Source organism: Erpetoichthys calabaricus, chromosome 6 (assembly GCF_900747795.2).
Source record: "Erpetoichthys calabaricus chromosome 6, fErpCal1.3, whole genome shotgun sequence".
Lineage (NCBI taxonomy): Eukaryota > Metazoa > Chordata > Cladistia > Polypteriformes > Polypteridae > Erpetoichthys > Erpetoichthys calabaricus.
Window position 1 is genome coordinate 200,929,476 of NC_041399.2, and position 25,133 is coordinate 200,954,608.

At 39.3% G+C, this 25,133-nt stretch overlaps 1 protein-coding gene across 3 annotated transcripts in view; it reads left to right on the forward strand.

Moving 5' to 3' along the window:
* Nucleotides 1-25,133, forward strand: part of znf438 (zinc finger protein 438) — a 164,824-nt gene that overhangs the window by 75,124 nt on the left and 64,567 nt on the right. The window contains exon 1 of one of the 3 annotated variants that reach the window (XM_051928969.1): nucleotides 2,929-2,954. The exons of the other annotated variants lie outside the window; for them this stretch is intronic. The gene's annotated coding sequence lies outside the window, so the exon portion shown is untranslated. Of the gene's footprint in view, nucleotides 1-2,928; nucleotides 2,955-25,133 lie in introns of those variants that run through there. 3 annotated transcript variants of the gene reach the window in all.

Below are 25,133 nucleotides of genomic sequence, written 5' to 3' on the forward strand. Positions count from 1 at the left end.
ACTCCATGCAGGGAGGACCCGGGAAGTGAACCCGGGTCTCCTAACTGCGAGGCAGCAGCGCTACCACTGCGGCACCGTGCTGCCCAGCAATACATCTAGAAACTAGAAAATCAATAAATAATTCACTTGTTGAACATTAATGAACAACTGAAGGGTCCACTACTCGACCTCACAATATATAGGCTGAGTGTGGGCCACAGCTGTGACGTCTGGGTGGCCTTGCCTTTTCGAGTTTCATCTTAAAACATAAGGAATATAAGAAAACATCCATCCATCCATCCATTTTCCAACCCGCTGAATCCGAACACAGGGTCACGGGGGTCCGCTGGAGCCAATCCCAACCAACACAGGGCACAAGGCAGGGAACCAATCCTGGGCAGGGTGCCAACCCACCGCAGGACACACACAAACACACCCACACACCAAGCACACACTAGGGCCAATTTAGAATCGCCAATCCACCTAACCTGCATGTCTTTGGACTGTGGGAGGAAACCGGAGCGCCCGGAGGAAACCCACGCAGACACGGGGAGAACATGCAAACTCCACGCAGGCAGGACCCGGGAAGCGAACCCGGGTCCCCAGGTCTCTCAACTGCGAGGCAGCAGCACTACCCACTGCGCCACCCTGCCGCCCATAAGAAAACATAAAAGTACAAATTAAACAAAACATAATCAAAGGAAAGCATCCATCCATCCATCCATTTTCCAACCCGCTGAATCCGAACACAGGGTCACGGGGGTCTGCTGGAGCCAATCCCAGCTAACACAGGGCACAAGGCAGGAAACAATCCTGGGCAGGGTGCCAACCCACCGCAGAAGGAAAGCATCATTTGACATAAAACAAAAAAGACAAATCAAAATTATAAACATAAGAACTTAAAATGGCAAACGATATTTGAAAGACAACAAAACCATTAAATGAACAAAGAATAAACTTGAACCAGGGCTAAAATTCTGGCTAAGGCATAACATTAACAATACGCATGTCTGCCTGCTTAAAGAGAAATCCAGGCATAGTGATTTGTTATATTTAGAATTACTTTTATCAGAAGTAGGTCTAAACATGTTTTGTGTGCTTTGATTATTGATTGTAATTTTTGTAGGTGATGCTCTTTGTGTTTAATAACTGTACTGTGATTGTCAGATTTTATTGTTTTCTATTTCTGTTGCTAATGGGAGAGCACCCCCTGCTGTTTCTCCCTGTCTAGAGTTACAGAAATCTCAGACATGTTATATTTATTTAGAAAAATCTGTGTGTGGTGAATAAACTAAGGCAGCAAAGAATTAATTATGTGGATGAAGACACACAGGTTTTAAACAGGCTTCTCTAGAGGTGAGACAGTGTTAATGTGTATACTGTATGCTGGTGGTATTTCACTCAGAGAAGATTCCCTTCAGGCGCCCGTCACTACTGAGTTAGATCTTAGCCCCCTTAAATATCATTTAGATTAAGGGTGTTTGGAGATATTAAATAAAACATTTCACTAAACCCCTGTGTGCGCTACTCAGTAATAACATTTTCAAAAATTTTGGTGCTTTTTCTGTATTGAACCATTGTTTACCAGTTGTATGGTTTACTCACCTGCCCAACTTTTCATTACTAAGCGTCAGCTAATCTGTCTTATATGTCCCGGCTGTCATCGGTGAGAAATCAGTCAGGCCCACACGCCTACGCTAGCACAAGTAGTCCCTGCTGAGACGGCAGAGGTGAGACACCGACATGGGTTGCTACTATATCTCTTAGCTGGCTTTCTTAGCTCTGATGCTGCTTTTCTTTGCAGCAGCTCTTTATCTTGCCTCACTTGCTCCACCTCTGAGTGATCAAAAAAGAGCCCCAGGGGTGATTTTAGTGACAGTGCTCTATAAACATTTTTTGCAGTTGTTTGATAAATAGTGACAGTGGTTTCAGTGCTCATTTCAATATACAGTTAAGGTAGGATTGTACCCCTTTTGTACAATGTTTTGGTTTATAAGCGTGATATTGGATTTTTGCTCTTCGTGAAGATAAGACGAACCTTTTCCTATCTCTCTTCACGCTGTGTCCTCACTTTGATATATAATGATCCTGCACTGGATATGATGGTTTAATTGGGCTCAACAGAAGTTCCTTCTCAACAGAAAATATGTGCTATGCTAGAGAAGTGTGGTTTGGAATAACTTTGGGTGTATATACCCCCCCCATACACCATTTTTATATTGCACATTCATTAATGTTCGACAGGTCAGTGATATAAAGTGCCTATAAAAAGTATTCACCCCCTTAGAAGTGTTCACTTTTTATTATACTAGGGAATTTGCCCCCTGCTTGCTTTGCTCGCCAACCCCTGTGCCTGCGCTATGCACTAGCCTATTTGCAGTTCTGCGGCTCACATATGGGAATGTGAATGGACAATTTACTAACTATTTTACATTACAGTGAGTAATTAACCATATTAAAAAACAGTAAAACGTAATAATTTATAAGTAAATTATGTTTCATGTTGCGTTAGAGTTTTTCGTTGTGTAATACGATTTTGTTCTGTTTGGCTTTGAAATTAACACACAAAAACTTTTTAAACTTACACTTTTACTGTAAAACTTCAGTAAAAACAATTTTTTGAATTAAATTTTCGTCAGTATCGCATTGAATTGTGATTCTGTGTTTGGACTTTCATTGTGACAATGCAACATATAACTGCCTGTGATTGAATTTTGTTTCTTTTTCTCTATTAAATAAAATGACTTTTTCGAATGTTTGGCTCTGAGATTTGTAAATTGTCTTTGCAAAAGCTATTCTAACGGGAAACTGTTAATGTTTTAAACGAATGGAATATCAAGATCTCCTTTGTTGTCTAATGTTATCCCCTAAAGATGTACTACATTACCTTTCTAGGATACTTCCCTCTTTCTACAGTAAGTTGTGCGGTGGAAGACCGGATGATGTTAACGGTTGTAGTTATTCTACGGGATATTGTAAGTTGATGTTTTCATCTTCCTCATGATCACCACCAACTGTTTCAGCATAGTCTATTGATGTGCATTTAACCAATTTGCTGTATAGCCAATCAACAATTTTGGCGTTAATTCGTTTGACTTCATCGTTTCTTGGTGCTAGGATTGCCCATGTACTCATTTTTACTGTTGATAACCTTTTGTGATGAAATTCTTCAATAAGATTTGGACGTAATACATCTTCTTTAATTGGGAACTTAAAGTGAGGAAAACATTAAAATTTACAAGAGCTGAGAGAGCAAGAACTTTGTCTGTCAAAAGCATTCACATGAATGAGAGGTGAGAGGACCGTGTGTGTGGTTGAATATGTTTGAGAGGAGGGTGTGACTTGAAAACATCTCATGGCTAAAGTCTCGATTCGTGGGACTTGAAAAAATCTTCCAAAAAGTCTTGTCTTGTTGCAGGATTTTTTTAATATAATAGAGACAATATTAAATCACATTGGATTTGTCTTTTTTGTCATTGATCAACAGAAAAAGACTCATTAATGTCAAAGTGTAAACTGATCTCTGCAAAGTAGTCTAAATCAACTGCCTAAATATTTCCCTTTGGGATTAATAAAGTATCTATCTATCTATCTATCTATCTATCTATCTATCTATCTATCTATCTATCTATCTATCTATCTATCTATCTATCTATCTATCTATCTATCTATCTATCTATCTATCTATCTATCTATCTATCTATCTATCTATCTATCTATCTATCTATCTATCTAAATCTCCCTCTGCAAGTCACTATTTAGTAGATGCACCTTTGTGAGCCGTGCTAGCCAGGAGTCTGTGTAGATAAGTGTCTGTCAGCTTAGCACATTTGGACACTGTATTTTTTCCTAATAATTCTTTGCAAAATTGCTCAAGCTCTGTCAGGTTGCACGGGGATATGCGAGTAAACAGCCTTTTTTAATCCAGCCACAAATTCTCCATTCTCTCTCCAGGGCATTAACTTGTTTTTAGTGCCATTCTTGTGTCGCTTAAGCTTTATACTTGGATTCGCTATCTTGCTGGAAAACAAATTTTCTCCCAAAGCTCTAGATTTTTGTAGACTGTATCAGGTTTTCCTCCAGGCTCTCCGTGTATTTTGCTGCTCTCATTTTATCCTCACAAGCCTTCTAGGGACTGCTGTAGAGAAGCATCCCCACAGCATAATGCTGTCACCAAAATGCATCATGGAGGAAAACAATATGTTTTTGATAATGTGCAGTGATCAAACACAGTGTTTAGTCCTATGGCCTAAAAGCTCAATGTTTGTCTCTTCAGACCACAGAACCTTCTTCCAGCTGAATCTCCAATGTGCTTTTTGTCAGACTCTAGCCAAGATATCAGGTGTGTTTTTTCTCTTTGATATTCTCCCATAAAGCTTTGACATACACAGTTATTGTATGTAGTCTCTCCATTTTGAGCAACTGTAGCTTATAACTCCATCAGAGTTGCCTTCTTTAGTTTTTGTGGACGGCCTGTTCTAGGCAGATGTACAGCTGTAGCATACTTTTTCTGTTTTTCATTTATTGAATTAACTGGTCTCCCACAGGATATTTGGGAGCGTGTTCTTCTCGTCTTCATTCCCTAACTTGTGCTTTTCAGTCACCTTGTTGTGGAGTTACATTATTGTGTAGATTAGACTACAATACTGACTCACCGTAAGTTTGATCTTCCACTTTGTGGGCATTTATACTACAGACAAATAAAACCCCTTGACTACTAACAGGTGAACTTCATTGCACTAATTATGTAACTTCTAAAACCAATTGGCTGCACTATTGATAATTGAAGAGCTCAGTTCCAAAATCAGCTAAGTATAAAAGATACATTTCGGAGATAAATAGGAAAATCTGGGTCCGTAAGCAGATTTTGAAACTAAATCCCTAAAACTATAGCGCTACACTGTTGCAATTAACAGGTTTTGAAGCTCAAACATATTTTCGGTGCATGATCAACTGCATGAAAAGTCACAATCACATGTTCACTAAATTTTACCAAAAGGTGTAATTAGCAGATTTTGGAACTCACATCTTCAATTTAGTTGTGTTATATTGATCATATGCAGTTGATCATTTTGTTTTATATCTGTAATTAATTTAGACCAATTTGCTCAGATCTGTTTTCACTTTGACCTTAGAGTCTTTTTCTGTTGTTCAGTGTCAAAAAAGCCAAATTAAATACACTGATTATAGCATATATTGTACAGCAACAAAATGTAATATAGACACTATACATTCTGGGTTGCACTTTTGATGATAATAATAAAAGAGTAAAGTAAATTCACATGCAGAAGAAAAGAAGAGTAGAGACTGAATGTTACATGTATGTACATTACATTACATACAGTATATTACTTAACTTATTCATTAATTACATTTATATAACACTTTTCTAATCTGCAGAAGGCATTTACAGTACATGGACATTAAGGTGAAATCAGTGTTAATCATCCACCTGGATGATTTGACAGCTGCCATTTGTGCAACCATATGCTTAGCAAACATTAGCTATTAGGTGGTGAAGAGGTGTGAGAGCTAGCCAATAAGGTACAGGGGGTGATTAGGGGACTAGAATGACCAATCTGAAGTGGGCAATTTAGTCAGAAAATCTGGGTAACACCCTTCTCTTTTGAAAAGATGCTTAGGGCTCATTAATGACCACAGAGAGTTGGGACCATGGTTTTAAATCTCATCTGAAGGAGTGTGCCAATTTTTACGGGATAGTGTCCCTGTTGCTGCACTTCTTATCCACACACAGACCAAAGGGTAAACACCCTCTGATGGCATCACTCACACCTTATCCATTATCAGCTCAAAATTTTCCTAGATGGTCCTCCCATCCAGGTACTGTCCAGGCACAAACATTCTTAGCTTATTAGTGAATTAGTGCTTAAAATCTAACTACTTGACATAACTGCTAGAGTAGAGACCATTCCTATGTTATTTTACTGTTTTGAACATAAAGAAAAGGAAACTTTGTAAAATAAAAATCGTTCCTTTGTTATTAGTTGGTTTGTAGATGTAGAGTTGTGCAATACACAGTGCGTGATTCAGAGCATGATGAATTTTCAAACAGGAATTAATTTTTGACACTGCAACACCATGCCTTTTTTCTGTGTCTCTGCTATATTTAGTGGTGCATCTGATAGATCAAAATCAGAAATATAACAAAATAAATAAAATGGCTCACTTTAAAATGCAGTATCTTATGTATATTAGAGGAGATTAATTTTATTGATGATTCAACATAACACTTGATTTGTGCGTGGTAGGCTTATTGAGGATATCTTGGTGATTTTTACTTCCCCAATCCATCCATCTGTCCACCCATCCATCAATTTTCTGAACTTGCTTATTGCAATTCAGGGTAAAGAGGAGATAGAATCTATCCTGGCAGTGTGGGGCACAAGGTAGAAGCCAGTCCTAGATGGGTTTTCAGCCCATAGTATGGCACACTTAAGTGCACACTCACACACAATTGCATCCGGACAGTTTAGAGTCACTAATTAATAAAATATGAAAGTTTTTGTGAGCTGGGAATAAAATAAAGTATCTTGGATGAAAACCAACATTGCTGTTATGATGTCATTCATTATATTTATTATCTTGGTCTGTCTGGTATTCATAAAAGCTCAGAAAGATTCTAGCTAAAATAGTGTTGATTTTTTTTTGTATTTCAATAAAGCTTGGATGGTTCATCTTATATAACATTGCTGTTATGATGTCATTGATCATGGGTCAAATGGCACATGCCATATATGTGTCTAACAAACATTTAGCATCATAGCGGCCAGACACCCAAAATGGTGACGCCAATACAAGCAACAACACAAAATGGCCTTGTCTAAGAAACAGTGATATTACAGAATTTCTCTGATACTGATACCACCATAACATTAAATTTATAAAGAGGCCATTAAACAGAAATCTGAAATTACTAACACATTATTGATAACTGTGAGTCTGACCTCGACTAGATTTGAGTAGATGGATGCATTGTAGGCAAAAACAAAGGCAGAGTCAGGGACAAGCAGCTGATCTGAATGACAGTAAGTCAAAACAGACACATTTTCAAAGTGCAACAGTTAAAGACAGAATTAAAAACTTATGTAGTTGAAAGTCCTAACATACTTTTAGTAACTTAAAGATGCAAATATCAAAAGAGTTGACTCAAAGGGCTTCCACAAAGGATTTAAGGCACAATTTTGAACTACTGCTAGAAAGAAATGCTCTTCTTTTATTTCCTTACCTCGTCCATCACATTACTTCTGTACAAGATGAATTTAAACATTCTGCTAAACAATGTCTGTTTAAGGAATCAGTAAGCATTAGCAAAATGAAAATATGTGTGCATATCAATTGTCATGATTTGCAACATGCAAGATGGAGTAAAGTGGTGCAGGCCTCAAAAAAAAAAAAAAATCCCAAACCTGCACAAACCTAGACTGGAACTCAGAAACAGGTTTCACCTCAGGTAGCCTGACTCCAAACTTGAAAAATCAAGCTTAAAGGCATGCTCAGACAGAAAAGGGGCCTCAGGCATTTAAAGTTCAAAAATAAAAAAATGCCCTTCAAGGGAGAGGAAACTGTAAAAACCTCTGGCTTAGGGGACAATGAAGAATTTACATTGTGACAATAGGGGGCGCTGTCGCTCCTCCAAACCCGCAGACAACACGTCCAGACACCAGGTAAATGTATTAGAAATGAATTTAATTTCTGCAATACTGTGCACAAAGCACCTCCACAATACTCAATAATCAATACATTAACAATAAATCAACAATAATCAATCCTCCTCTCCTCCCAGCAGCTCTGTAACACTCCCTCCCAACTTCGGCTCAGTCTGCTGGGTTTTCCACAGTCCTTGTTATAGTGCTCGACCCGGAAGTGCTTCTGTCCTTCAGTCCATGTGATTCTATAGCACTTCCGGGTCAGATGAAAACTCTTCTTTTTCTTCAGCCCGGATGTACTTAATTTCTTCCGTCCCCGTGACTAGGGAATACTTCTGGGCTATAAGGAAAATATAAATCCCTGTGCCTCCCTGCAGCGTCCCCTGGCGGCCCCCACGGTATCCAACAGGGCTGTGAAGCCAAACTCCATTGTCCATGATGCCCTGCGGGAAATCGGGGCACCTCCATGTTGCAGGGAGGACTCCATCTAGCGACCTGGGGGTGTTGGCTGGGATAAACTGCCAGCCATCCGTCACAACGTATATTAACAAAAAACAAGCACAATAAAAGGCAAGGCAGGGAAAACGGCAAAAAATTGGTCAAAACTGTATGCCTGAAAAGCGAACCCAAGGCAAACAAAAATCAGTCCGTAATCCATGAATTACAAACTTTAAAGACAGACAAGCAAGAAATCTAATGACCAGAAACATCCAATAACTATATGCGCAAATCCTGAACTCCAGCTACTGTCAATAAACCACTGAGAGACTGATTTCCTCCGTCTGACTATAGTGGTGCAGTGTGGTCACTCAGTGGTGATGCCATGATGGCCCCATCTTTTAGGGCTCCAACCACACAAAACAAGGAATATAACTTAAAGGCAATTTAAACAACACATAACAATTACACTATATTTACAAGTAATATCAACAAAAAATACATAAAAAACACATGGAAAATAAAAATTCAAAAACAGCAGTAAAAAAGAAAATATACTTAAGCCAGGGAATAAATCTGTTGCTTTGAGACCCAGTAGAAGTTACCAGTTCACAGTAACCTGTTAACACATCATGTCTAAGTACTGAGTAGGGCTCAAAGCTGCCCTGAGCCCAAAGACACATTAAGTACGGACTCAACAACAGGTCTGGTACAAGTGCCCAAATGCCAAGCAGCACAGAGGCCAGATGGACAAGAGATGGACAAGGTGGAAAATAGAGTGCTTATTTGTTGTTCTTTGTAGCAGTCAATCCTCAATAGACAGGATCCAGTCCTGTGTAAGAAGTTGCAGAAAGTTAACTGGTTTGTTTTCTTTTGTTTTTTTTTAATACTTTCTGCTTTCCATGTGTTCCCCACTTGCTTTGCTTTATCCAAAAATATCATTTTGTATATTCATACATTCCAGAAATTGCTATTAGAATGCCCTTTTGTTTTCACAGTTTAGTTTCAACATCCTGTTGCACAGTAAATTATATACTTCACTGTGTCAAGTCAACCTAAGTTCTGTTTTTGGTTTTCTGCATTGCTGCTTTCAAAATAATAAAGTTTATAGAGTGGCTTGATTGCCCAATGAAAATTCCCACATGCTGCTTTATGTGTTCTGTGCTGCTGATTTGTAAATGTTTTTCAAAGTGTTGCCCATAATACAGCATTTAAGTTTTGATTTTTTTTTTCTGCAAAGTAAATAATATTTTGGGTCCTCAAGACACTGACCAGGAGAGTTGGAAGAAATATGGAATCCATCCATCCATTTTTCAAACCGGTTTTCTTCCAACACAGGTTTGTGAGGAGTCTATTAACAAAATCAATCCTGACCGCATTATAGGTAAGCTAAGATTGACTCTGCCAGTCACACCCACCATCACCCACACTAGGCCAGGTTAGGGTGCTCGCTCTCTCTCCTTAGCAAAAAGGTCAAATGCAGAGAGAAAAACACAGAGAGAACCCGAAAACACATATTGACAATGGCCTGCACGACAATCAAAACCTCGACCCTTGGGCTTTGAGACAGTAGCCTTGATTGCTGCATCACCAGAATATGAACTATTTGTAGAAATGAAAGACTCAAAATAAAATACTGAAGTGCAGTGTACCGAGGGTAGGTTTAACAACTTGTCATATCAAAGTCTACCGGTATTTAGTAAGGTATCCGTCAATAAGGGCGCGCACATAAAGGCGACCTTCAAAAGGGCAACCTCAATTGGGCGCGGCGAATAAAAGCGCACATAAATAAAAGCGATCTTCAAAAGGGCGACCTCAATTGAGCACCGAATAAAGGCGCGCGTAAATAAAGGCGAGCTTCAAAAGGATGACCTCAATTGAGCGCCGAATAACTGCGCGCATAAATAAAGGAGTGCTTCAAAAGGGTGACGTCAATTGGGCGCAGCGAATAAAGGCAAACGCAACAAAATTATTACAGAAAATTTATTAGTTAAAGGCAATGATTGAACGTATAAAAAGGTGAAAGCAAGAATATTAAAACATCCAATTAATTAATGCATGAACTTCTAACGAACTATTTCTAAAGCTCTCTATATTTCGTTGTTTTCAAAATTACAGAAAATTAGATTAAGGCAATGACTGAATGTATAAAAAGGTGAAAGCAAGTTACATTTGAAGCTGTAGATTATGTGCAATGCCACGTAGATATTCAAGATGCGGTCTATTACCATAATCAAGGACAATTAATTTAAGGTCATCCTTTTGAAGGGCTCCTTTATTTGCTCGCGCATGTATTCGGCGCTCAATTGAGGTCGTCCTTTTGAAGCTCGCCTTTATTTATGCGCGCCTTTATTCGGCGCTCAATTGAGGTCGCCCTTTTGAAGATCGCTTTTATTTATGTGCGCTTTTATTCTCCGCGCCCAATTGAGGTCGCCCTTTTGAAGGTCGCCTTTTTGTGCGCGCCCTTATTGAATAGAACCATTTAGTAGGATTGTGAGCAAAAGTATTTTTGGGCTATAGACAATTAAGGATTTTTATTTTTAGTAAAAATGTTAATGAAAGACAAATCAGTAACTTCTTGTCTGCGGTCCTTCACCTTTATTATAGAAACTCTGTTAATCTTTCTGCACATCCCAACATGCTACAGCTCATGATCATCCCTCATTTTCTTCAGACCACACATCCTGCCTCATCTAAACTAATCTGCTGATTCTCATTTTGGAGTCCATAATCCAAAGAGTACTTCAGTTTCTGACACAGGATTTCTTCTATGGGCAGAGCTTAAACTCAAACCCCTGTGGTTACTGCGCTGCCCATTGATAGCTCCTTGAGTATGGTTACTGAATGGGGGTATACTGTACAAGTTGGGTTGTGCAGGTTAAGTTGAATTCCCTTTCCCGTTGTGCCCCCAGGTCTGTCTTTCCCAAATTGGCCTGCTCTCCCACCAGCGCACACACAGGAGGGGGATTGGCAAAAATGGATAAATGACTGGACAGCATCGTCCAATCGATGGACAGCCATGACAATGTCCAAATTTGAGTTTCTGCTGTGTGTTTATTACTATATGCATATTCACTGCATCCATTTCTGCCTGTTGCTAAGCTTTGTACTGTACACTGCTAGGAAATATATGTATGAGATTCAAATTTATGAAATTTAAAGTGTTATCCATGAGCCATACATAGCTGTAAGGATATCCTAGTTTATTTTTATGTGTTTAATCCTTGGTAGGATTACGTAGAAAACTTATTCCAGTGTATGAAAAGAATGGGTAGTAGAAGACCACTCCAACCCACTAGGGATAGTTTGCGTTTGTGTGTGTGTATATGGTGTTAACCTTGAATTTTGAATAGTAATAGAAATACGTAATGGCAATTTTATATAAGCAGCCCTGAAGAAGATGAATAAATACCAAATAAATCAATGTAACGCTTGTGGTTTCCTGGAACTTTTAGATATTCTTTTCCTGCAGTCATTGTTTTAAACTAACATAATAAGAACAAAATATTTCCGTCCACATAACAGCTGTATCCCTAAGGTTTATCTGTTTTAACTAATAAAATTGTTGTCCTAAATGGTATCAATTTTATCATCCTTTAGTTTAACAACATTTCCTGTTTTCTGACCCAGAAATGCTTCAGTTTTGCATTGAAAATGTATTAGTTCAGTTTTTTTAATAATAAATTTGGTCATGTTGTTCTACGATGAATTTCAACTTTGATCAATTCCTAATTATTTTACATAGTACTATTCATAGACTACAACATCAAACAAGAATAAATTTTTTAGTGGAGCCAGGCAGCTGTAATTAGCTATATCCAAAAGGTTGTTGGTGTCTGGTGCAGCTGTAGGTTCCATTGGTAGACAACAGCTGTAAGGGAAGTTGTCAATTTAAAGAAAGAGGGCTTTTATGCAATTTTAACATGAGGGACTCCACATTTGACTGAGAGTTGCTGCATTCCTGAAAAGCAGCTGTTGCAGCAATAGCTGAAGCAAAGGCCTGTATGTGGGTTTAATTTGGTGAGTCCACAAAGAATGACTTTACAAACCTTTTGACACCTTACCTCATTTGCTGTCTGCAAAGATGTGAAAACTTTGGTCTTAATTTGGGATATAGTAAAAAGGTCCATAGAGCACTTAGTGGAACTCCTCAACCCAATGGATATGGCCTTCACGATGTAGGCAATGTTAGATGCATTGTTTTTTGCTGGATCCATCTCAGTGATACAGTAGAGGTTACTGTGGTGATTTAAAATCCCCTGTAGTAGTAAGGTCATAGTGGTGGAATGAAATATGACAAGAAATGCTGAAAGCACTGGATATTGTGGGGGTGTTTTGGCTAACAAACTTCTTCAGCGCTTCTTGGAAGTCAGGGACAGTTTCTTGGATAAGGTTTTTTTTGAATGTGTGGGCCAGACAGTGTGTTCTAATTTCTAAGGAATCATACTCCATAGTTTTCTTTGGAAAACTTTAGCGGAAGTACTAGATTGAAGACTCTACCAGATAGTTAAAATTCAGATCCAGAAGGAGCAATGTGGATTCTGTCCTGGCCTTGGACCTTGTTGACCAGCTCATTGCCCTTAGAAAGGATGGGATTTCCTTAAACATATGATTTGAAGTCACAACCTAAAGCTGTGTCTCTTAGATGTACTATAAACTGAAAACTTTGAAATGTGCCTAATATGAATGAGTATGGATATGTACGTAAATATTCTCAGCTATTAACTGGTGCTCCATCCAAGGATGGCTTTCGCCTTGTTACTGCCAGGACAGGCATCCCTAAGGACCCTGAACTGAATTAGGCAGGTATAATAATGCATAATAATTTTATTGTGAGTGTTTAAATAATTTTTTGTGAGTTTTGTAATAGTATGAGGTACTTTTTCTTGACTTGTATTTGGTGCACTCATCCAGCTTGAAGGGAGCATCCATGCTTATCACACCTTAATGGTTAGAAGTGATCAGCTTCATCCCCTGTTGCAGCATTTCTTTACTGATTCCTTTACTGTTTAAAGCAGATTTACTCACATCTGTGAAATGTTTTTACCTCTCATAGATTCTGATGTTTTAAGAATCCACTTAGGCTATGAGCCATATTCAAGTGCCTTTTAAAGGAAAAAGTGGGAATGCAGTCGGGAGCGGAATGGAACCTTAGGTTGGTGTGGGAGGAAGCGGGTGGGCACGAGTAGAAATGTCATGGAATTTTGTCAGGAGCAAGATGAAACTATGTCACGAGTGGGGCTGAAAAATCAGCACCAGGCAGACCTCTAGCTTACATAGGTTGGTCTGGTAGCTGTATATGAGGACCATTGACTTCAGATGTATGTGTTTGGCCACTGGTTATATAATATCTACTATATTGCTCTGTTGGCCTGGTGTATTTTCTATTTATTAAAAAAGTACTAAGTAAACTAAAAATAGCATAATGTTAAATGGCAGTTTTTCCAAATCAGTTCCTGAGTAAAATGTTTAAAAAAGGAAAATTTGTCAAGCTGTAGCTTTCTTTCAATGTAAAGTTGTCCAGAATATTTAATCCTTCAAACTGATTTTTTTTTTTGTAACATTTATGACACTGAAAACCCCATGCTGCACAGTGCCATAGTGAGTAATGTTGCTGCTTTGTAGTAGTAAGAGAATGCTTCTACTCTGTGGTCTTTACGGAGTTTTCCACATACTTCCTGTGTCCATGTGGGGTTTCTCCAGGTAGTTCTGTTTCCTCCCGAGTCATAAATTCATACATGTTAGGTGAACTGTTGACACTAGAACTGTACCTAAGTGTGCCCTGCAACAGACTGGCATGAATAATGTTGTAAGTCTTCAAAGCTGTATGGATTGCTGCTTGATGAAGCTAATTTCAGTATTTGTTTCAACAGTTTTGGTGGAATTGGAAATTTATGAAGGGAAAAATATATTTAACCTGTAGATGCCAGTTTGGCTCCACTGAGATGTCCGTAACTTAATTAAGGATATTGTGCTAGTAGAACACTACAGTTTTTTTCCTGTCGCAGAGTGTTATGGATTGCCTCTATCTCTATCTAATGAATCTGTCATTGGTATAAATGTTGCAAATTTAGAAACTTAAAGGGCATTTTGCTAACTCTGATTTTTTTTTTTTTTTGACTGGTATGATTGACAATGAGGTGCTTTTTTATGATCTAAGTATTATTCTAGTGCTTGCGTTAATGGGCTGTTTCTTCAACTGTCAGGTCTGCATTGCCGTATTTGTCAGTGTAGGATCTTTGGCAGAAGTGTAAACGAAGCACTATAGCCAGCTCTTAAAGGAGAGATTGATTCTGCACCCGCAGCTAATTTTAATGACTGATGAATCCATACTTCAGCACTTGGCTGTTATAAATAGAGCTCTGTTTCGTGTTTTGAAGGAGGTCGTGTTAAGGGATGAGCTTGTCCAAGCACCAATTAATTTGTCATGATAAGTCTCTTAAAAAGGTCATTGCTATTTGTGAATTAAACAAATCATTTCAAGGCCTTTCATCACAGTGTGAAGTGAATCTGATCTGTCAAGAATTACCGTAGTTTACTTTCAAATTCTGGTCAAACAATAATCAGCCTTCTCAAAAACAAACTGAATAAAAGATGCAAGACATTTATTCCACTGTTTGCAAGATGCACTGCTTCAAAATGAAGTATGGCTGCTTTAAGAGACCCAAGTGCCTCATTAGAAGTGCTTTGGTAGGTTCACTGAGGTTAGTATTCTCAATGAGATTAGTACTGATTACATTATTTATGAGGCTGTAACTTATTCATGTCCTGTGCTTTGCTATCTGTCACATATGAATGCTAGTGGGTGACTGGAGAGGGTAATTAGAAAGTTAAAGGGTAAACTGTTACCTTTAGACCATCTGCCTTCTGCTTGAGTGCCTTAAATTTGATCTGTTAGGGAAATCTGGAGGCATTTATATACTTTGATAAAGGATTGAGACATGTTGTTTGTTATAATAGCTCAAACAAGTAATGCACCTTTCACCGTACATTCAGAACTAGCACTCAAATGCTTTTTAAAATGGGCCAAACACTGCAATGCTAGATTCTTTGAACTCCCAACAATGCATGCATGCTTCATATATAAAATGTATTTATTTTCTTGGTCAGTCTTTTTCTGAGAAAAACATTTTTCACCAAGTATGATTAAATTCCTAGACTCAAATAATTTATACTTACGCATGTGACTTTCTACCCACTAGATAATATCACCTGAGGCTTTGATATTTAAATCCATACATGTTCCTTGTACCTTTCTGAATTAAGAATGATGTCTTATTTAAATCATCTTTAACTGTTTAGTTGTAGCCACTGTATACAGATAACATTACAAAACATTCTCTGACCTTTAATTTAATTCAGATTGGAGCTTATGCCAGCAATATGAGGCACAAATTTTGAATCAAACTTGAATATGGCATATTAATCCATCTCAGAACCCACTTATGGGCAGACCAACACCCACACTCAAAGCTGGATCAATTTAGAGTTGCTAATCATCCTTACGCACATGTTTATAGGGATGCTGGAGTAAGACTGTGCAAACACTACACATGCAATAAGTAAAAAGGCATGAGATTCAAACTCTGGATGCTGGATCCATGAGACAACAACTGTAACCATTTTCCCACTCTGCTGCTGATTACTTACAGGTAACTTACAAAATAAAGGAAACAAATATGTGGTTAGTGAGCACTGGGCCATCACTAACTGTCTGGAAAATTTTACTTAAGCTTAGCATTGTGTCTGGAACTGCTGGAATGATGCAACACCATCTGTCAATGGGAAATTCCGTTATAGATTATGGTATTGAAAACTCTTGCCTTACACAACCCTCTGGAGTCTCCAATAAGTACTTACTTAAAGAAATACTCCACACAGAAATTATATTTTTTATATGGTACTTACTCCATTTAGCTTGTAGTGATGGTTAAGAAAAAACTGTAAAATCTTCTTTTTATGCAGAATGGAGAGAAAACCATTTATGATATTAGAGAAGACAGTAGTGAATAATGCTGTACAATGGCAAATGATGTAAAAAAAAATGTCCAGGCTCTAGTTTTCCATTTATAATGTGTGTTCATTATTCTTGAAGTATATCTTAAACAATATTTTAGCAAAATTTTGCACATTTTGTACATATGCCTGGATAACTGACATGTGGATTATGTGACACTATTTTTATTTTTTCCTTGGATGTTTTTCACATTTTTGACTTGTATAATATCATAAACTTCTTTCTCTTCATTCTGCATGTCACCATAATGAAGTACAGTATATAGGGTAAGTAAGCTATTAAAACAATATCATTTTATCATGGCATATTCCTTTAAGTTGAGATGTGATGACTGGAATGGCCACAGCATTTAATTTGCATCCTCATCATACTGCTTACACTGTTAATTGATCACTTTTGACCAGTGGATAGGGGAGTTGTCATACTATAAAAAATCTCTACTGTTGTGAGCACAGTGATACAGAATGGCAAAAAGGGGTGAACTTATTACAGAATAATCTAAAGCTAACAGGGTCTTTACTGGTAAGTCTCAGAAACAGGCCTTGTCCCAGACAGCCAGACCCCAAACTCAATTCAGGCCTTCATAGTCTCAGAATTGGGCAGTGGCTTTAAAAGTTCAAAAATACTGTTTTTAGTGACCCATGTCCCTCATGCCCTTCAAGGGGGATGAAACCCTAAAACATATACAGTGATACTGCTGGTCACGACCGTAATTCGTTCCAAAACTCTGGACGCGACCCGATTTGGTCGCAACCCGAACGTAATTTCCCCATAAGATTGTATGTAAATATAATTAATCTGTTCCAGACTGTACGAACTGTATGTAAATATATATTTTTTTAAGCACAAAAATAGTTAATTATACCATAGAATGCACAGTGTAATAGTAAACTAAATGTAAAAACATTCAATAACACTGAGAATACCTTGAACAACAGAGAAAACTAACATTGTAAGAGTTTGTGCTAAATCTCTTACAAACTGCTCGCTGTAAACACTTTTTTAAGCACAGGGAAAAAAATTAAATGCCACTTCTCTTGCAAAACTTTTCAAACCGTCCTCTGCTGGCTTTAAATTCCTCACCTTCGCCACTCAAAGAAGGATTTTTTTTCAACAAATCACCATGAATCTTCCTGGCTTTCTTGGATATGATCGGCTCGCTTACACTATTCCCTGCAAGTTGCTTCTCATTCAACCACACTAGCAACAGTTTTTCCACCTCTTCCAGCACTTGAGGCCTCTGCTTGGTTAACATTGTAACTCTTTTTGCAACATCAGCTGCTTTGTTAGGCCCTGTACAGGTGCTGGTCATAAAATTAGAATATCATCTATCTATCTATCTATCATAACAAAGTTGATTTATTTCAGTAATTCCATTCAAAAAGTGAAACTTGTATATTAGATTCATTCATTACACACAGACTGATGTATTTCAAATGTTTATTTCTTTTAATGTTGATGATCATAACTGACAAGTAATGAAAGTCCCAAATTCAGTATCTCGGAAAATTAGAATATTGTGAAAAGGTTCAATATTGAAGACACCTGGTGCCACACTCTAATCAGCTAATTAACTCAAAACACCTGCAAAAGCCTTTAAATGGTCTCTCAGTCGAGTTCTGTAGGCTACACAATCATGGGGAAGACTGCTGACTTGACAGTTGTCCAAAAGACGACCATTGACACCTTGCACAAGGAGGGCAAGACACAAAAGGTCATTGCTAAAGAGGCTGGCTGTTCACAGAGCTCTGTGTCCAAGCACATTAATAGAGAGGCGAAGGGAAGGACAAGACGTGGTAGAAAAAAGTGTACAAGCAATAGGGATAACCGCACCCTGGAGAGGATTGTGAAACAAAACCCATTCAAAAATGTGGGGGAGATTCACAAAGAGTGGACTGCAGCTGGAGTCAGTGCTTCAAGAACCACCACACACAGACGTATGGGAGACATGGGTTTCAGCTGTCGCATTCCTTGTGTCAAGCCACTCTTGAACAAGAGACAGCGTCAGAAGCATCTCGCCTTTGGACTGCTGCTGAGTGGTCCAAATTTATGTTCTCTGATGAAAGTAAATTTTGCATTTCCTTTGGAAATCAAGGTCCCAGAGTCTGGAGGAAGAGAGGAGAGGCACAGAATCCACGTTGCGTGAGGTCCAGTGTGAAGTTTCCATAGTCAGTGATGGTTTGGGGTGCCATGTCATCTGCTGGTGTTGGTCCATTGTGTTTTCTGAGGTCCAAGGTCAACACAGCCATCTACCAGGAAGTTTTAGAGCACTTCATGCTTCCTGCTGCTGACGAACTTTATGGAGATGCAGATTTCATTTTCCAACAGGACCTGGCACCTGCACACAGTGCCAAAGCTACCAGTACCTGGTTTAAGGACCATGGTGTCCCTGTTCTTGATTGGCCAGCAAACTCGCCTGACCTTAACCCCATAGAAAATCTATGGGGTATTGTGAAGAGGAAGATGCAATATGCCAGACCCAACAATTCAGAAGAACAGAAGGCCACTATCAGAGCAACATGGGCTCTCATAACACCTGAGCAGTGCCACAGACTGATCGACTCCATGCCACGCCGCATTGCTGCAGTAATCCAGGCCAAAGGAGCCCCAACTAAATATTGAGTGCTGTACATGCTCATACTTTTCATGTTCATACCTTTCAGTTGGCCAACATTTCTAAAAATCCTTTTTATGCATTGGTCTTAATTGATATTCTAATTTTCCGAGATACTAATTTGGGACTTTCATTAGTTGTCATTAATAATCATCAACATTAAAAGAAATAAACATTTGAATACATCAGTCTGTGTGTAATGAATGAATCTAATATACAAGTTTCACTTTTTGAATGGAATTACTGAAATAAATCAACTTTGTCATGATATTCTAATATTATGATCAGCACCTGTATACGCAAACAAAAGGAAACGGTAAACAGAGAGTGGCAAATCATTGACGCGTACGATTGCGCATGGGGAAACTGGCCACCAGTGTTTTTGTTCACCACCAGAGCGTGTGGTCATGAAGAGATGCAAAGTTTTGGCAAACTTTTTGATCGTAACCCAATTTGTACGTGTTTGGTAACGTTTGTGACCAGAGGTTCTACTGTATCTTAAAGGACAAGGCCAACAACGAATTGAACAAGATTCAGCTTTCATTCAAAGTATTCACAAAAATGTAACTTTTAATCAAAGAAAAATAATGAAATTCTCATCATGAAACAAATATTTTTCTCACATACCCCTAGAAAGTCATCTAAGTGAAATCTCATTGAAGTATATTCTCATTTATATTTGACATTTATGAGAGAGTAGGAACACTTGAGAGGTCAGTCATGACATTGTGTTTCACTCATATTTCACACAAATTCTCTTAATTAGCCGTCACAATGGGAGCAACTCAAGAACACAATAATGATGTGTAGCATAAGGTTGTTGAACCACACCAATCATGAAATAGCTATAAGAAAATTGCTGAACAGTTAAAAATGCTTAATTTTAAGGTAGTCTGTGATGTTAAGAATCGGCCTGGAAGAGAATGCGAGTCTGTATTGATCATATGCAGAGTGAAGAGTATTGTTCAAATGAGTTAAAGAATTTCCACATATCACAGCTGTAGAACAGCAGTTGAATCGTGTGGTCAGAAAGTCTCCAAAAACACACTGACCTGCCTAACCAAAGGTTGTTTGGGAGGGTTGTGAGGAAAAAAAACATTTGTTGTTATCAAACAGCACACTCAAGCACAAACAATCTTCCATGGTTAGATGAGAGAAAAACTAAGCCATTTACAGGAAACACCCAAAATGGGTTTGGCTTGGAGGGAATGATAGGCCTGAATAAAAGTACCTCATCCTCACTGTGATGGAACTTTGATGCTGAATGATTGATTTTCTACTAAATGCCCTGGGCACATTGTTTGGATACATGGTATTAAGGACTCTATCAGCAAATTTAAAATTAAAACCTGACTGCCTCTTGCAGGAAGCTTAAATTGTGCCATGGCTGGATCATCAGCAGGACGATGATCCAAAACACACCTCAAAATCAAAATAAAAATGGTTTAGTGACCACAAAATCACATATTTGCTATGGCCATCCCAGTTTCCTGACCTAAACCCCATTGAAAACCTGTGTGATAAGCTCAACGAGAATCAAGAAGGGTCTAGAGAGAGAAATAATGCATGGAGAAATGGTCTTAGATCCATCGTCGTGTTCTCCAGCTACATTAAACATTTGAGGAGATAGTGCTGGGCAGTATGACCAAAATTCTATATCATGGTATTTTTCAAAAGTATACCGGTTTCACTGTATTCAACAGTATTTTTTTCCCATGCATGAGTGAATGTTAACTACATTTTCCACTGCAATTACTGCAGTAGACTGGCTAAGAATAACCTATTCCACTGTCATGAGAATTGTACATTGTGCAAAAAAACATTTTAATGTGTACACAAGTATTAATACAGGTTTGCATGGCTCCATAAAGTGATAGTTTTCAAGGGGGCTGGCAGTAATGAAGAGAAGGAATCACATTGCTTGACAGTTGCAGTCAAAATCTAGAACCTTTTTATTGAACAAATTTTGCAAACAACTTAAACTATAATTTTGACAACATATTTTCAACCATCCAAATAGGCATTTAGACTTAGTAAAATATCCAGAGGTGCTTGTCAAAAAGTTGTATTGCACTGAACATGTCTTAGAAAAGATATAAATAGTAAATATTTTTGTAAACCAACTACACTTTCTGTTAATGTTAACAATCTCTGTCCACTGATACGTTAAAGTGACTTTTTAAACAACTTTACCATCATTAAACTGCATAATATTTAAATTAATAAATAACAACAATAAAATAAATAGTGCAGCTTCCAGTAATAATACTATTACTTCAAGGCTTCAAGCCCAGGTTCATTACACAGTATTCACCACATAAAAATAAAATAAAATAAAACAAGTGCAACTTGGTGATGACATCTTTACCAACTGAACCATCATATTGCAAAATACATTAATATGGACCTTGCTTCAAGCTAAGCTATATACATAAATAATAAAACTGCAACTTGCATTTATAATGCTATTTGTGGAATAGAGGATCCGCGGCTTCAAAAAAAAAATATGGCCAGTTTTTAAAGTTTGCCGTGTCTGTCTCTGTGGGCTCGATTGCACGACCACAGGGAGTTGATGAGGTGATTGGGGCGAGGTGCAGGTGTGATTGTTCTCAATTGCTTCATCGGCTTCTTACGGCATGTGATTAAGGTGCTGCACCCACGGAGATGTATATTTATGGGCCGGCAGGATAGGGGGAAGGAAAAAAGAACAGATAGAACAGAAGGAGGTTAAAGAAGGGAAAAGCCAGTCATGGGAGACGATCCAGACACCAGGAAGGAGAAGGCAGCGTGAGCTGGGGCTCCATGAGGGAGCGCAGGCTGAGGCGCTCTAGGGTCTGGTTCGCCCCACTGACTAAGCGTGTAGAGTGGGAGAAATGTAAGACCTCCCAATGGATCTGAGGAGCGACTGAGTGAGCATAAAAGAAGACTGGATGTGTGCCGACCTCAGACGTTCTGGCTGTACAGTGTGGCGGCAACCAAGACGGGGGTCAGCAGAGAGGAATTTGTGCTGCAAAGGCTGTGCCGGCAACACAAGCGATGGTGAGCCGGGGAGACAGAAGGTGGTGGGCTGCGATCGAGTGAGGAGAGAGACTGCATTTTAACTTTTATTTTAACAGATTTATTTATTATGGATTTTATCCCCACGTTTCACTGGTTTTACAGATTTGCTATTTATTTAGGTACTGTATTTCTTTGAACACTGCACAATCGACACTTTTTTGGTTTTACTTTTGACTGTTTTTAACAAAAGCACTTGAGCACTTTCCACCATCTCCTGGCTTCAAAGAGATTTGTCAGCTCATCTCGGTCATAACTATCGATGGTGTTGGTTCAACAGACTTCCATGTAGGAAGAGGGAGTCTGTAGGGGGCCAGCATCGTCAGACTATTACACAGTATCCAGGTACATTACACAGTATTGAAAAAAAAATAAAACAAGTACAACTTGGCTTGCAGTTGCAATTATCCAGTAGTATAGAAACAGTATTCACACATTTGAACATAATGGTCCACATCCGACCTTTTAAAACCAAAGTATCTCCAGACAACAGACACAGTTCTTTTTTTCGGCAGAAGTTCTTCTATGTCATCATGTTCAACTTTATTGTCTGCTACAGCTTCAGTTTCGGAATGTTCTCTGTCCATTTTCACCGCTCAATACCTCCACTAACACATGTACTCCGTTGCATGTGTGTTAAGCTTTGCAGCATCGAAAGAAATTTCCCCTTAAACAACTTCTCACTGCGCCACGTTCTGAACGTTGTTTAGGCTATTTAAACCGGTGTTGCTGTATAAGAAAAATCCATATCATAACAAAAGTAAAAAACGGTTTTTGGTGTGAACCAGTATACCGTCCAGCACTATGAGGAGAAGATGTAAGAGTTCTTAGCTTGGTAAAGGAGCGCTGCGCGAGGTATTTAATGAAGGTGTACCAATAATTGTGGCACACATATTTGAGAAAAATATTTTATGATAAGCATTTCTTTTTCTTTTCAATTTTTTTACTTCACTTGAAAGTTTGCTTTGTGTTAATATTGTGAATGAAAAATCAAGAGAATAAACAAAAAAGACATTTTTTTTTCATAGTCTGTTTTGCTTTTTAGTAAGGATGCCAGTATTAGTGGAGGATGCTGTAAGTGAATAATATATAAAAAATAAACAATAAGAGAACAAAAATTGAAAAAATAAAAAATGAGGGAGAAATATTTGCAAAGCATACAAGACCAAATCTGCTATGTAAATGCAGAAGCAATAAATCCAAAAAACAGAAAATCCAATAATACAATGTTTTTTTCCAAATACTGTTTTCGAAAGTTATTTGATTTATAAATTGGTTTTATTCTAACCTTACTATGAAAGAAATTTAAAGAGTAGTATCTATATATAATTCACTTAGGCAGCCGACCATGGCAGGCAAGACGCAAGACAGAGCCACGCCTGCCAATTCACAGAGCCCCGCCCACCAACAATTCACTAAGCAGCCAACCATGGCACCCAAGACAGAGACCATAGGATACACACGACAGAGCCACGCCCGCCAACTCGCAGAGCCCCGCCCACCAACAATTCACTAAGCAGCCAACCATGGCACCCAAGACAGAGACAATAGGATACGCACGACAGAGCCATGCCCGCCAACTCGCAGAGCCCCGCCCACCAACAATTCATTAAGCAGCCGACCATGGCACTCAAGACAAGAGACCATGGGATACGCATGACAGAGCCCCGCCCGCCAACTCTAACCATCCTCCCTCGTCATGGGATATGCACGACAGAGCCCTGCCCGCCAACTCTAACCCTCCTTCCATGTCCACCCTTGCACTCGAGGCATGCACACTGCCTGCTCATGTGCCAGCACACAAGACCTCACCAAACACTGCCTCAGTCGCTTTCGTCTATGCTACAGTCCACATGCACCTCTGAGCCACGTTGACTTTTCATAGTTCTTTTCAGTTCCGGCTGCTTTTCTATATATAATCCACCAAGGTGCCCGACCATGGGATACGCATGCACACAAGACAGAGCCCCGCCCACCAACTCTAACCCTCCACCTGCGTCATGGGATACGCACTACAGAGCTCCGCCCGCCAACTCTACCACTCCTCCCACGTCCATTACCTTCACATTGTTTTCCTTTTATTTCTGATCCCGTTCAACAACTATATGGCGACATCGACTTCTCAACTGTGACTCCGGAACAACTCAGTACGCGAGCTATGTTAAGCATCACCAACAAAGACTCGCTACACCTTAATGAACAAGTACTGAAACTTATCCCTACCGACGAAGTAACTTTCACCAGCGTTGACTCCATTGTCACAGACGATCCTGCAGATCAAGTTTCATTCCCTGAAGAATTTCTTAACAGTCTTACTCCCACTGGCATGCCTCCACATAAACTCAAAATTAAAATAGGTTCAGTCATCATGCTTCTCAGAAACCTCATGCCAGCAGGAAGTCTCTGTGATGGCACTAGACTGACTGTTACCATCATTCACCGCAATGTACTGGAGTGTAAAACTATCACAGCTCCTACCTCACAAACTGTCCTTATTCCCAGGATATGCCTGACCCCATCAGATTAAAATTTGCCTTTTACTTTTACACGCAGACAATTTCCTGTTAGATTGGCCTTTGCAGTGACAATTAATAAGGCACAGGGACAAACTTTCAAAACGATATGCCAATATCTGCCAAAACCAGTGTTCAGTCATGGACAATTGTATGTTGCTCTCTACAGAGTTCCATCCTTTCATTCACTCACAGTCGTATCCTCAAACCCACCCCATTTGGACAACTGTGTCGTTCAGGAAGTGTTCACCCATCCATCCATCCATCCATCCTCTTCCGCTTATCCGAGGTCGGGTCGCGGGGGCAGCAGCTTGAGCAGAGATGCCCAGACTTCCCTCTCCCTGGCCACTTCTTGTAGCTCTTCCGGGATAATCCCGAGGCGTTCCCAGGCCAGCCAGGAGACATAGTCCCTCCAGCGTGTCCTGGGTCTTCCCCGGGGCCTCCTCCCGGTTGGACATGCCCGGAACACCTCACCGGGGAGGCGTCCAGGAGGCATCCTGATCAGATGCCCGAGCCAACTCATCTGACTCCTCTCGATGCAGAGGAATAGCGGCTCTACTCTGAGTCCCTCCCGGATGACTGAGCTTCTCACCCTATCTTTAAGGGAAAGCCCAGACACCCTGCGGAGGAAACTCAATTCAGCCGCTTGTATTCGCGATCTCGTTCTTTCGGTCACTACCCATAGCTCATGACCATAGGTGAGGGTAGGAACATAGATCGACCGGTAAATTGAGAGCTTTGCCTTATGGCTCAGCTCCTTTTTCACCACGACAGACCGATGCAGAGCCCGCATCACTGCGGACGCCGCACCGATCCTCCTGTCGATCTCACGCTCCATTCTTCCCTCA